This window comes from Thermobia domestica, chromosome 17 (genome assembly GCF_964235325.1).
Source record: "Thermobia domestica chromosome 17, izTheDome1.hap1.1, whole genome shotgun sequence".
NCBI classification, from domain to species: Eukaryota; Metazoa; Arthropoda; class Insecta; order Zygentoma; family Lepismatidae; genus Thermobia; species Thermobia domestica.
This window is the reverse complement of record NC_137470.1, coordinates 38,338,159-38,353,867: the sequence shown is the minus strand read 5'-3', so window position 1 is coordinate 38,353,867 and position 15,709 is coordinate 38,338,159.

Sequence of the window (15,709 nt, the reverse complement as noted above, 5' to 3'; positions counted from 1 at the left end):
AGAAAGGGTCCAGCAATTGTTTCTAAAAGACGTTGCGATATCGGTCATTTCTGGTCACATCAAGTTAGTTTAGGTTATGTTAGTGTGTTACATTATGTTATTATAGGAGGGGAAGGTTCTAGATTACTGGTCCCCCTATATTTTTCATAATTGCTTACCTGATACATGCTCCTTTTTCTTTATGCTTGTGATGATGTTTCTTTAGTTGCTGTGAACACTATTTATTATTAATTGTTTTGACAAGCCATAAATTCATGTTTTTTTCTTCCACCATTTCTGTTTATGGAACAACACTAGTCAGTCAGACTATTAACACTCCTACGTTTTTAAAGTAAGAATATATTAGTTTTTTCTGTTAGAGGGCTTTGCGCCATATGTGTGTAGAAATGTTTGTTGTTGTCGGGGGATTAGGGGGGCTTGCCCCCGTATGCTTTGAAGAATTATTTAACTTTTTGTTAAATAATTATAATTTAGTTTTTTTAATAGTCGAAGGTTGTCGTGCTATACTTTTATAGAAAATTGTGATGGGGTGGGTGAGTAGGGAGATGCAGGTCACTGGTATAGGTGACCCGGAAGATCCGAAAAAGTTTATCCGATTATTTTCTTCTGATCAATAAGAATACAGTTTTCCGGCTCTTCTGGATCACCTATATCACTGACTCGCATCCACGGAAAGGGGACCACTAATCTAGAACCTTTCCCTATAAAAGTTCAGCATAATTTTCCAAAAAAAAGTAGATTGGTTACCTAACTACTATCGCACTTTCCTCCCACACCCCCTGACTACCAAAAATTACATATCCGCCACTGACCATTACACTTTAACACAGAAGGATAGCATAAAGCGAGATTGGGTAATTGCACTACGCATATGCTTTTATGACATTTAAAAATCATAAAAACTTACATCTAAAAACTTACATCTAAAAAACTTACAATCTAAAACTATTTCTCTTCTATCTTATAGTGACCCCATGGTAGAGTATCTATCCCATTCTTTAAAACACATCTCTTATCATCCACACAACTTAAAGCTAGCTTATTTACTTCTATACTGTACAAATCGTGCTTATAACTTCTAATCAAGTTCATCTTCTTATAATATTCTTTTTGGCTAATCAAACAGTCCTTATACTCGTTAAATGTGAGTTCTTTATACACAACACTCTTCTTAACACCTTTTGCTTTCTTACAACACTTTTCTTTATCGAACTTACCTTTAAAGTCTTTATCTGTTAAATCTATTTGAGGTGCTTTTATACTGTACATCTTACTTCTTAAACCCACAAACTCTTCTATGATTGTGCCTTTAATCTCATCCTTCATTTTACCAAGTATTTTCTTATTGATTTGCGGTATCTTATATTTGTTATCTTTAGGGTAGTCACTGGTATCGAAGTAATCAGTGTAGTTTTTCATGTCCTCGTACACATCTTCTGTTTGGATATGGTAAATATAGCGATCAGTATCTGTATAACATACTTCTATTTTGTCTTGGTATTTTGGTTTCATCACATTGTAATGGAAGTCGTACATCAAATATTTCGATAGATCTAAGATACTCATTCCAACATATATTGGTTTATTGAAAGTTAATTTTGTTTTATTCATTATGATTGCACATAGATTCTCAGTATAAATAATTCTATCTTTAAAATTTGGTTTAGCAATTAGATTTTCTACTCTTGTTGGATCACATTCTATTTTTATAGGTTTACATCTCTTTCTAATATTTTCCATAGTCTTCCCAAAAACTGAATTGTTCATGAGCTTATAAAAGTCTTTTTCAAAGTCATTTGTTGCTCTAGTTCTCATCTGTGTGTTTAAATCAATATATTTCTTTAACCAATCTGATTGTTCGAACTCTATTACTCGGTGTATCTTGTTAAGTTTTAATCCAAGTGAAATACATTGTTTTAGGTTTCGATAGTGAATTACATATTTTTCTTTGTCATATAGGGTTGTTAAGAGTTTTGATTGTTTTGATCCAGGTGGACACATGTTTTGAGGTGCTAATGGGTAGTCTTTGTGATAGTCATGCAATTCTTTAGGATATTCAAGATCAACTTCTAATATGTAACCAGTATCAGAATCATCAGGTATACTTGTGAAATCTATTTCTCTTATCTCATCTTCACTTAACCATCTGAATCCCATATACGGCATATATTGATTCATTGCCCACCCATACAAGTTATTGGCATCTAGATACATTAAGTAGAATCTTCTTTATCCTTATCGTAATCTTCCATATACTTATTGTTTGCTTTCACATATCTTTTTGAGCATTGACTAATCCCGCCTCTTATACCTTTCTCTATCATCAATACCATATCGTAATCAGTTAATAACTCTAGTTTTATAGTTGTCATCTTTAACATTGCATCCCAAGCTAAACCTGGTGCTGTCATATACCAAGCTGGATCGAGACCATAAGCTTTAAGACATGTTTCTCTAAAGTTCTCAAACACATCTGCTAATAACAACACATCGGTTTTTAGATATAAGTCATGGTATTGTCCTAGATTCTTAATTTTAAATGTTTTCCACACTTTCTTTGCATGCTTATAATCCTCATCGCTTATATGTGTGTTGTTAAGCTTGTTGTAGAATGCTTCCTTTGGTGGTAATTTTCTTTCTCTAAACCTATCCCAATTGTTAACATAATCGTACGGATAAACACCTTTTCTTGTTACAAGGTTAAATTGTTCTTCATCAGGATAGAAGTGTTGTGTGTGCACCATTTGTTCTCTCGTTAGGTTTGATGATAATTTGTCTAATCACATGCCATAAATCTAAATGAATCTACGAATTTTAATTTGATAGTTCCAACTTTTTTACTGAATGATATGTAGCGTTGCTCTTATTAGGTATTAATTCTATTTGTTCTTTATTACATCCTAGCTCTTTTATAAACAAGTGAGAGTCATATCCAGATAAGTTATGTATAATCACTGGTACGAACTTAGGTATTCTAACTTTCAAATTACAGTTGTTACATAATGCAGCTACAAACTCTCCTGTTATATGATCGTGATGTTTAACTTTGTGGTTTTCTGGTGTATATTTTACTTTACAGTAAGAACAGGATTCGGATTGGTTGAACTCTTTTATCTGTTTACGTGTTAATGGTAATTCATTATTTTGACTATATATGTTTGATATTTGTTTAGCTTCTTTCTTTAACATTCTTATGAACTTTTTTGCTGCATCTTTACCTCTATACACAACAGGATTAGTTTTACTCCCATCACTTTTTACAATATAGTAACAGAATCCAGATGGTTTGTGCTGTTGATATTTTTTGGTATATGACTCATCTTCTGGATAACATTGTTTACATCCCATAACCTTATGTAGCAGACATTCAAAATCAGCGTAAATCGTAAATGGCAACTTCATCGTAAATTGATAGTTTTTAAATTCAACGTATGTATCTTTCGGTGGCATTTCTATCTTAACAGCTTCGTGAGTGGAACAATCTTTTTCGTGTTTATCTAATGCACTTTGTGAGTAAAAATATAACAAGCATCTATCACATAAGTATTTTCGAGCTCTCCATTTAGTTATTTGGCTGCTTACTAATCTACTTAGATCTTTAATCCAACAATAGTGTGTTTTAACTTGGTCTTCATTTTGTTCTTTTACATATAATAAATTCACATGGATGTCTTTCTTGTTTTTAGTATGATATAAAACGTATATTTATATTTTCTATCATCACTATATGTATAAACGTTAAATGATATATTGAGCCGTTTTTCCATTTTTGGGATGTCACTTAGTTTTACAGGAAAATGAATATCTTTTAATTTTTCTTCTAAGTCTATAACGATATGCTTGTACTTTGGTGGTCGTTGTGGGTCTTTTTCAACAGGATGCAATGCAGAGGCAATTGAATACAAGAAACATTTTTCATCTTTGTTCTTTACATTGATAACAGCTTTTTTCTTTTTGATTTCATTTGGTAGTTCTATGTATGATGATCCTCTATATGGCTCATATTTATTAAGAGCTTACTCTAAGTAGTTTATATTTGTAAGAGCCCATCCACAACCTCTAGCTTGGAACTCATCCATTCTTGCTGGTAATATTTGTTTAGCATCACTTAAGAATTCTTTTAGATTGGTTGATTGGAATACCTCTTTGTTATTGATGTTGAAGTAAATGTCTTGAATCTCTTTACCTTTCTTATATTGGCAGCTTATTAGGAGATTAGCCTTTAACGATCCATGTTTTTGTAAGCTGATGTTCAATCTATTTATTAAAGCTTTTGATGTTGAGGTGATATATTGTTCTAGTGGATCATGTTCTTTATGAGTTGTTGTAAATCTCCATGTTTCTAATCTTGATTTGAATGCTGTGCTTTTAAGTTTTACATCGATTGGTTGTGATTCAACTTTGATTCTTGGTTCTTCAAATACTTCTTGTTTAAATGGGAATACATTTTTAATCTGCCTTCTGCTTTGTTCATCGTCATGTTGTTTAAGAAGGTATGTCAGTTCTGCTTTTCTTAATCGGGAATATCTTCTGATTCCTCTCTCTTTACATTGTCGTCTTAACTCTATTACAGTAAACTTATTGTAATTACTCATCCTATTTATTATATAGAAAATCTTCGTTAGTACTCTTCACCGGGTTATTTCAGTTCATTTTCATTTGTCCTAGTACAACGCTTTACATTGTACACTCCTGCCATTGTCTACATATTAAGCGTTGTATTAGAACACGGCTTTCATGGGATTAACCCATCAAAGTCACATATACGCATTTAAAACTGGATCATTTTTGTAAACTTACTCATCATCATAATAATAATAATAATAATAATAATAATAATAATCACTACCATATTTGTATTCATCATCACTACTCAAATCAGATGTTTTTTGTTGCATTACTAATAACTCGTTTTCCTTCAACAGTATTTGCTTCTCTAGTAGTGTTGCTAAGAGTTTAAGATCATGATGAATTAGTTCAAGTCTATCATGTAATAAATCAAAATCTTTCTCCATATTTGTTATATAGAAAACCAACAAAAATGAAATAAATTTTAAAATCTAAGAATAAAAACAAACATGACTAGTGCTAAGGAAATATTATCTTACAAACCTGTATTTGATTGTGTATGTAAACATTTAGATATTGGTGGTTATAATGACAAAGACAAAATAAATTTTAGCGTATCCATAGGTATGTTAGATCATTTGTTCAAGAAGGCCACTAAAGAAAACAACTCATTTCTTACACAAAACATTCTTTATGCGAATGTTATGAACTTGTCAGATGAAATATTAGATTCACTGACTGATGAACAATGGCTATCTATAGGCCATGATGATTATGAGGAGGAATATAACTATGATCACATTACAGAAGACTTCATACGTAAATATCTGCAGAAAGTTAATTTGAGTGAAATATGTTTATGGAAAAATTTATCGGAAGAGTTTATAAGAGAATTAGCTGATAAAGTTGATTGGGGGATTATTTCAGGAAGCCAAGACTTATCAGAAGACTTTATAAGAGAATTTGCAGATAGAGTTGATTGGAAAGAAGTATCGTATCACCAAAAGCTATCTGAAGAATTTGTTAATGAGTTTATAGATAAAGTTGATTTTGATGCTATATCTTACAAAAACGAACTCTCTGAAGCCTTTATACGAGAACATGCAGATAGAGTTAATTGGTGGTACATATCTGGAACTAAACAATTATCAGAAAACCTTATAAGAGATTACGCTGACAAAGTAGATTGGGAAATGATTTCAATGTCCCAAATTTAACAGAAGAATTTATTGCAGAGTTCGAAGGTAGAGTTCATTGGCGTAACATTTCAACTTATCAAGACCTATCTATAGACTTTATATATTCGTTTAGACATTACGTAGATTGGAGAGCTATAATAAGAAAATATCATAATAATCCCAATTTAGGCGATATGTTGAATGTAGCATTCGCTGTTGCAGCAGAGGGATAATGCATAACACTTAAATTGTACTTTGATGGTTTAAACCATAAAAGCAATGGTATATTTAGTTTCTCGTACTTAAATGTCTCTTAACTGAATAAACCTATCAACAAGATCTATATCGCTTAAGTCTGTGTTCATATGCGAACCGTGCCAAGTTATTCTATCATCATATCTTTCTTTAGCTCTGTTGTATAAGTTGATAGAGTTTGGATCGTCGACGTTAAGCAGAATACTCATACTTGGATACTTAAGTTTGAGTTGTTTAATCCTACTTTCGTAATTGCATGTTTGTGCTCTTCCAACCCAATACTTATATCGTTCTATTCTTTCTTTTTGATCTCGTTCTTCTTCGTCATAGTAAAAGAGTTGAGTTGATTTTAGTTTAGCGTCCCTTTCAGCAGCGAGGCTATATGAGACGTGGACCTACTGATTAACGTGGAATCCGAACCACATGAGTCATAGTAAAAGAGTATATTCTCAAGTTGTTCTTTAGTAAGGTTTTTCTTGATAATGAATAGCCTATGTATCTTTCCTGGATCTTCTGTATATGGTGCTGCAACTGTTGTAAGATAATCAACTTTGCTTTATAGTTCTTGATTGTACAATCGTAATTGCTCCATTTGTTGTTCTATCTCTTCTACTCTTGATTGTAACTCTTCTTGGTCTTCTTGAATTTGTTTAAAATTAGAAACGAAATAGTCTTCGATGATCACAGAACATTTTTCGTAAAAGTCATGTGATATCCAAAAAGCAATAGCTAGGAAAATTATTTTGTACACATATGTTCCTGAGATTAGATTGTTTATTTCGTTACCAGCTAGTTTTACTGTGTAAGATGAGGTTTTGAAATGGCCCGAATTCGGTCCACTTAGTTTGTTATTGTAATATTCTAATAGTTCGTTTGAATCTTTATTTTCTAGCCATTTTTTAAATCTTCTACCTCCACTCTGACACAGCTTAGTAGCATTGAAGTATCCTGTACTCTTATCTATAATCAACTTGAAATCACCAAAGATACCATACCAATAGTTATCTTTGATCTGTTCACAGCAAATGTCATTAAGACTAAGAGGACTATCCATAGTACCCATATTTATTATATAGAAAATCTTTATTTTCAACTTCATTTTCGTTACCCGCTAGTTTTACTGTGTAAGATGAGTTTCTGAAGTTCCTAGCTTCGGAGGGACTTCGAAGTTTGTTGTGTTGCTAATGTTTTGATAATTTTATCGGCCCGAATTCGGTCCACTTATTTTTATAATTTCCACAGCTGGAATAATGAGGGGTAACGTTTCGTTACCCCCTTATCTCGTTCAAACTATCCTTTTATGGCATAATAACCATAAAAGACAAACATTTATATTTACACTACAACATTACTCTTATCTATCCAACTATTATGTGAATCATCAAACCCTAGCCATTTGACATATACTTTATCACCTTTCTTTCTCAACACCTTTTCTACCAAGTATTCATCCTTATGTTTCGTCTTTAATAGTTCTGGTTCGTAAAATCTACCTTGCACATCCTCTTCTTCTAAATCTTTAATTCTATATGTAGGCGGATTGGATGGAATAACTTCACTAATAACAAATACTTCTGTTGACCAATTAGGTGTATATCCTTTCTCAAATAATCCTTTCGACTTACTTATACGAACATGATCACCTAACTTGTATTTGGGCTTAACACGCTTATATTCTTTTTGATACACTTTCTCCAATATTGCTCGCTCATTCTTCTTATTAACTTCTATAGGCTTTAAACCAATTGTTCTATGAATTTGATGATTATACTCTTTAACTAGTGTTGGTAATATCTCTATCCATTTGTAATTCCCTTGTGTCGTGAACCTTTTCCACATGTTCTGCTTAAGCGTTCTATTGAATCTTTCAACCACAGAAGCTTTCTTACCACTATAGGTTGAGTAGTGATTAATCTTATTTTCCTCCATTAACTTCTTAAACTCTTTATTGTAAAACTCTTTACCTTGATCTGTTTGTAAGTTGCTAGGTTTTCTCGTTCTTAATATGGATTCGAATGCTTCTGTGACATTGTTCCCACTCTTATCTTTAACAGGAACAGCAAACGCATATTTCGAGAACACATCTATAATCGTTAGCAAATACTTATAACCTTTATTGATTTTGGAAACACCTTTTAACACTCCACTATCCATTTCTACAAGATCAGCTTGCCAAAGATCATCGACACCTTTTATAACTACACTTAATCTGTCAAAGTTTTTTCTAGATGGTTTGTGAATTTCTTCAACAATGTCTTCTCTAACACCTTTACCTTCTTCTAGTCAATCAGGCTTCTTAACGAATTGAGTTTTAGTAACACCACATACAGAACAAATACCTTTCTTTAGATATCTTCCATTCTTTGTTTGTTCAATTCTAATGGTATCTTTCTTCGTATCTGTCGATTTCTTGCACTTAACACAATACATCCTGTTTATTATATAGAAAATCAATAACTATCGCTGTTTAATATTATGCTTTCAACATTCTCACCATCATCATCACTATCTTCGTCTTCTCTTTCTACATGCATAAGAAGCAATAGTAATTTACCATGTTTCAGATCAGAATCTTTAGATGATCTAATTGCCAAATTATCATTTGTATTAAAGTGCAATGGAAAAGTTTCAACTAGAGAATCATTTAAATATAGATCTATATAATACGTATTGTAAGATGATTCTATATGCATTAACCTACCTTTATAAAGAAATTTGTATGTGATAGGTAGATTATGTATTAAAAAGAATGGAGTTTCAACATTTTCTGATATCAATCGACTATGAAGCTCTATAACATAACTCCGTTTGATGAAGTTAAGCTCTTTTTTCAACATAGCAATATCTTTTCTCACAACTGTATTATCTAACTCTGATGTCATTTTAACATTACCAAAGATATCCATATTTATTATATAGCAAACGTCTTTAGGAAAGCTCTCTTTCTATGTACATCACAACAAACAATAATTGTCCTTCTTCCATAGCAGAATTTTTATTTGGTTTAATCGTAATTATATCGTTCTTCTTAGAGTCAAAAGGTATATCTTTAATCAAAGTATCACCCAAATATATATCTAGAAAGTATTTATCCAAACTTAAGTCTATGTGCATTATTTTCCCATTATAGAGAAATTTGTAACCGTTAGAGAGATTAAATATTCTAAAGATTGGCTCCTTAACGTATTTAGTTTTTAATCGATATAGTAGAGGCATGGTTTCTTTTTGCATAACCAATCTAGTAGTATCCATCCTAATCTTTTGAAAATCTTCTTTCTTTATGTATGTGTCTTGTAACGTTTCTAATGCATCTTCAAATCGTTTTCTATCGTTCTCTAATTGGGCTTCTATTGATCTAAGTTGACTTACGCTAGCAATATCATTTAAATTCTCCAACAATTTTAATTTTTCCTCGCTAATATCAACATCACCTTTTCTATCTTTAACATTACCAAATATATCCATACTCATTTATTATACAGAAAATGCCCATCCTAGTTTTTCAAAACATTTCTTTAGCATCTCTATTTGTCTAGGTGAGCGTTTAAAATCAATATCAACATGAACATCGTGCTTTCTCAACAGATAGTGCAATACACATTTCAAGTTAATAAACAATGCTCTTTCCGGATACAGCTCCCTAAAGACCTCGTGTAAGTTTTCGAAGTCGTTTATAAGTGTTTCTTCCATATGTCGTAAGTTTAATGGTTTTTGATCCGTAAGGTGATAGTGTATTAAATAGACATCACCATAATATTTTGTGTATTTGTTTTTCTTTAGTACTTTTAGAACATCTTTTGTTGATATTAAATCTCTTGGTATATCTCTAAGTTCATCATTTAACACCTTGAGCACCTCTTCGGGAATAATTCTATCCTGTAAAGCTTGCAAACGAGATAACTGTAACTTAAACCTTTTTGTAATATCGTACCATGGTTTTCTTACGCAAGCAGCTTTTGTTTCTTCACAAGTACTGTAAACCCAACCATTCTCTACAGAACAATCGCCACAAATGTATCCGCTCAAACCTTTTGTTAATGACTTACTACCACAATAACTGCATTGTAATGGTCTAGAGCTATAATTCGACAACAAGTCCTTTAAGGTAATTATTGGACGTAACTTTCTCAACTCTTCTTCCGTGTACAAAACTTTTGGTATTAACCTTTTCCATAGATCAATAACATTGTATACGTTGTTTTTATCGTTTAAGTCTATCTCCCTATCATCCTGAAAATACTGATAAAAATTATATCTATCTAGTGCATCTAGTTCATCCTCATGCTTCTCAAAATAATCTAAAAATCTATTGTGTATAGCTTCCATATTTATCTTAAAGCAAAACTTTTATGGATACAAAACCATAAAAGCACTTAATCATTTTTAATCATATACATAACGTCGCTAAAAGAACGTCCTTGATTTAGAAGATTTAAGACCTTAACACAAAGATGACCACATATAACTGAGTTAAAGTCTTGTATTCGTTCGTCATTGTAAAGTAAGTTTTCGGTACCAAGATATTGTACCAGTTGTTTAGGAGGCACACCACCATAAGAATCGAACACGTACTTTATGTTGTTATCTTTCCAATAGCATATCCAATGAGTACCAATGTTTTCTGATTTATCGAGGTTAACTACGCCACACTCATTTACATAAGGTTTTTGTGGAAGTTCATCACTCATAAATACACCTCTAAATCGTTTTATCTTTAATTCTTTAGCCAACCTCTCTATATCGAAGTTGGTCAATGGTTTTAGTTTTTTGACTTCTTTGGTTTACCTGCTCCCTGCTTTTCTTCCATAGCCATATTGTGTCATTTTTGTTCTTCAAGTTCTGTTTATTCTTCTTAGCATCCAGTACAGTTTTAGTAATCGCTGCTGCACCACCTGCTAATGAGCCAACTGCTCCTAAAGCTGCTAGAATGGCTGGAATTGTAAAGATAAAACCGCCAATATGCTCTTTCTTAATCTTTTTCATTTGTGCAGTAGTTAAAGTTAAATCCATTCCTTTACATTCTTTAATTTTCTTAGATTTATCGTTGTTTCTTTGTTAATACATGATCAATATTTAAATCCTTTAGTTCGTTATAAGGAACACTAAACATACAACCTTTAATAGAACACACCTTCCTATTTATCTAAGAGAAAATCTTGGTTTGCAAAAGTACAGTTGTTGTTGCTCCACCAAAATCAATTAAGGAATCATTCTCATCTGTTATCCTTATCTCAAAATTGTCAACCTTGTCTTTGGATATAGGGAAAAATAATGGATAAGTAGGCTCGTAAATAATACTATGTTTGAACTCAGCATCTGTTTTAAATGATGCTATGATCCCTGTTTCTCTATGTGTATATTCTGTATCTTTAACAAACATGCCATCTGCTATATTACAGTGAACATTTATAGTATCAAACGGATGAAACTTTGGCAACTTACTTCCAATATGTGTTTTGTTCTTTTCTAAAACTTCAAAAACATTAAACCCGAGGACAGTGCCTATACTCCCAATTGTAACATCATTACTATCAGTTTCAATTTTAACTCTATTTCTTAAATGATCTTCTGATAATGTTATGTTGATGGATTGAGATTTAAAATATTCATTAAGACTGTTTAAGCTGTATTGTCCTTCTGGTATAAAAACTTGTCTATCACCATATGAAAAACTGTTCTTTTGTGTTGTTATGTTTGGTGTCAGATATGTACTGTAAAACCCAACTAGTCCTATACTTAAATAGTTGCTCTTGTTGTCTAATTCGTAATGGAGTTTCTTCTTTAAAACAGAAGTATCACTCGTTAGCTTAAATACCTTAGCCATTTATTATATAATAAATGAATGAGTTTGATTTACCTAGAGATATTCCGAGAGAGAAAGTAACCAAGTTAATAGAAGATGTCATTCGAAAGTTAGAATGCAGTTTAAAGAAGAAAAAGAGAAAACTACTAATTGTTAAATATGCATACTACACTTTGATCACGTTGTCGGTTATTCTTTCTGCAACAACTGGGTTTATTAATATTTTTATACCTGTAACAATTTACTCGATATTAACAACGTCTCTTGCAACTGGAAGTGCTATAATAACAGGTTTGTCTTCTAAGTTAAACATAAGCAAAAGAAAAGACGAATATAAAACCATTGTCACTTGTATTAACTCATTTAAAGAACAGTTAGAGATGATAATAACATTAAATGGTGAAATGGATAGCGAATATATAAAGGATACGTTGCTTAAGATCAGAGAACAACTTAAAGATATAAGATCATAAAATTTACCCGCTGTATTCGGAGGTCCAAAATGTTTCGTATTTGTATAAAGAACTCTAATCCTTGGCCCTTCACATGTGAAGGGCCTGAAAGTGTGAGCAAAACGCTCACCCTACAGTTCATACTCAAACTGTTTGAAAGGGGTCCAGTGCTGGTGGACCCCTGATTTTCTCTATAATAAATGAGTAAGAAAACTATTAATTGGGATGTAAAAGAGATGATAAAAGAAACAACAGCTAAGAAAAGAAATGGAGAACTTATACCTGACGATATTCGTTGTCTTATCGTAGGTTCGTCGGGGTCTGGTAAAACGTTTTTGCTATTTAACTTCTTATTACAGCCAGGTTGGTTAAACAATAATTACTTCTACATATATTCTAAAAGCATGAATCAGCCAAAGTATGAGCAGTTAAAAGATCGATTTGAGAAAGCAAAACTAAAGTTTAAGAAGCAGATAGCAACGTTCTTAAGCGGTAATGATTCTATTGTGCCTGTTGATGAATGTGAAAAATACTCTGTTGTTGTGTTTGACGATTACATTTTGGAGAATCAAGATACTGTTAGAAATTACTTTACAAGAGGTAGGCATAGACATTTAGACTGTTTCTATCTTGCGCAAACATATTCAAAAGTACCTAAACAGCTTATAAGAGATAACGTCAACTTCCTATGCATATTCAGACAAGATGATACTAATCTTAAGCATGTGTATAATGAGTTTGTTGGAGGAGATATGTCTTATGATAAATTTAAAGAGTTGTGTTCAAAATGTTGGCAAGAAGATTATGGTTTCATAGTAATTGATATGACAAGGAAGGTAAACAATGGTAAGTATAGGAACAAGATAAAACACTTCTTGAACGTTTGACGTTTATTGACGTTTGACGTTTTAACGTTTGACGTTCTTTGACGTTTATTGACGTTCATTGACGTTCTTTGACGTTCATTGACTTTCATTGACGTTCATTGACGTTCGTTCGTTTGCTATACAATAAATGGATGAGAAAGAAATTGATAAGAATATTAAGCTGAAGGAGTTCTTGATAAAGGGCTTCAAATCTTGGAAGAAAGAAAGAGCTGGTATATACGATAAATTTAAGACGCAAGAACAACCTGTAATTGATGCTATTCAAAACTTGGGAAGTGAGATCAAAGAAGTAGCAGAACAAAATAAAAATCTAATAACTGAACTTGTTCCAGTTGCACATAAGACGGCTTCAATAGATCCCAGTCTACTAGAAACACCTAAAAAGATAACTTATGATAGTTCCCCAAGTAGTAGTGATACGCCTATAACGGGAGAAATAAAACAAATGGGAAAACAAATTAAAGACAAAGTGGAAGGAGTAGAACCTTTAACAACAGCACAGTCATTTGGTAAGATCGCAACGAAATATTATAGTAAAAGAAATGATACTGTGTTTGGAATAAGAACTGTAGAAGAAGATGGAAAAATAATAAACAAGATAGGAAATTTGGAAGTTAAAGTGAATGGTGATGATTTGATAATTAATGGTAAAACTTATAAAGGAACAGAAGGTCTATGGGAATTGTTAACGATGAATACTAGTAAAACCATTGAAGATTATGATGATGATGATTTTGAACAGTACAAGGAGATAATAATAGACTCAGACGCTGCCTTCCAAAAATATAATCGAGATAAAAAGGTAGCATCTAGTAGAGGTTCAAAGTACATTAATATTATCAAGCCTATTTGGGATAATTATATTAAACCAACTTTACCCCCAACTCCTAAAAAGAACACGACACCTAAAAGGACTGGTGAAGGAATTAAACAATATACCGAGATACCTAAAGAATATATATGGATGGATGATGTGAGAAAGTTAATTGATCGGCTAATAGTTATAGATGGAGAAGAAAGGGGTGGAAATCATAACTTTTACAATGAGAAAGTAGGTATAGTGAGTGTGATTAATAATAAGCTTTCACAATTTATTCCTAATGATCCAAAAGGCATAGGGTATTTGATTAAGATCTTAAATACGTTACCACCACGATTCTGGAATGATGAGAAGCTTGGGAAAGGATTAGTAAATGATTTGATTAATAAACTCCCATTTGAATTACATATTCCAGGTTTTAGATTTTGCGGGCCTGGGACTAAGCTACAAGAAAGGTTAGAGAGAGGTGATAAAGGTATTAACCCATTAGATGAGGCTTGTAAAGAACACGATATATACTACAGAGACAATAAAGATACAGAGTCGAGACATATTGCAGATAAGGAACTGGAAACTAAAGCATGGAAAAGAGCATTTAGTAGTGATGCGCCAATTGGTGAACGATTAGCTGCTTTTGGGGTTGGCACTGCTATGAATGCTAAGGTTAAGTTGGGATGGGGATTATAAGTTTTTGATTGTTATTAGGCCCTTCACATGTGAAGGACCAATGAGTCTTTTATGGGATATACCCATCAAAGCGCTGTTTCAAGATTTTCTTTATAATAAATGGATAGTGTTGAAAGCTACGAGTTACAGAGTTTTAAAGCTAACACAAGAACATTTAATAATTTGAATGAAGCTAACAAAGATATTGAGTTCGATTTCAACGTGGGGGATGGTTTCATACATCCACACAAAGCAGATTGTCATATGACTTTTGAAGTTGTTGGTGCATCTGCTGGAGGAACATTTGGTGCAAATGATACTATAAAACTTGTAGATAACTTCTTCCCATTCTTCTTTTCTCAAATTGAGGTTAGAAAGCATGGAGTTGTTGTAGATAAGATTGAGCTACCTGGAATTACATCTACAGCTGTCGGAACATTAAAGATTTCCAAGCCAGAAGTTGAATATTTAAAACAAGCAGGATTTGAAACAGATGATAAACTTGGTCTAAGAAAGGACTTTAGTGTTTTGTACCCATTGAGATTAATTCCAGTCTTCTTAAGTGATTATAAAGAGGTTATGTGGAAAGGTGGATTGAGAATAACATTTACGAAAGCTAACAACAATAACGATGTTTTGTACAAATGGACTGGATCGGGAGCAGCTCCTCATGATGGAAAAATAACAATAAAAAGTATGGAGATAAGAATGCCTATTGTTGAATACGAATCTAATTACGAAAACAAGTTAAAGTTGAATATTCTTAAAGAACCAAAAATCATGTTTTCATTCCATACTTATCAATGTGTTCAGAAGGCTGTTGTAGGTTCTTTCTTAGAGTTTGATGTTACAACTCAATTTAATTCTAGACAATTTGATATGCCTGATTTCGTAGTTGTAATGTTTCAAACTGATAGAAGTGGTAAACAAACAGCAGATGCAAGTAAGTTTGATCATCGTAAGGTAAAGAATATCTATCATAAGAATGGGAGGAATGAGGTATTTCCAAAAGAATCAAGAAACTTAGATATTGCTAACAAGGATTACTTTAAGATGTACGAAGATTATACTGCATTTAA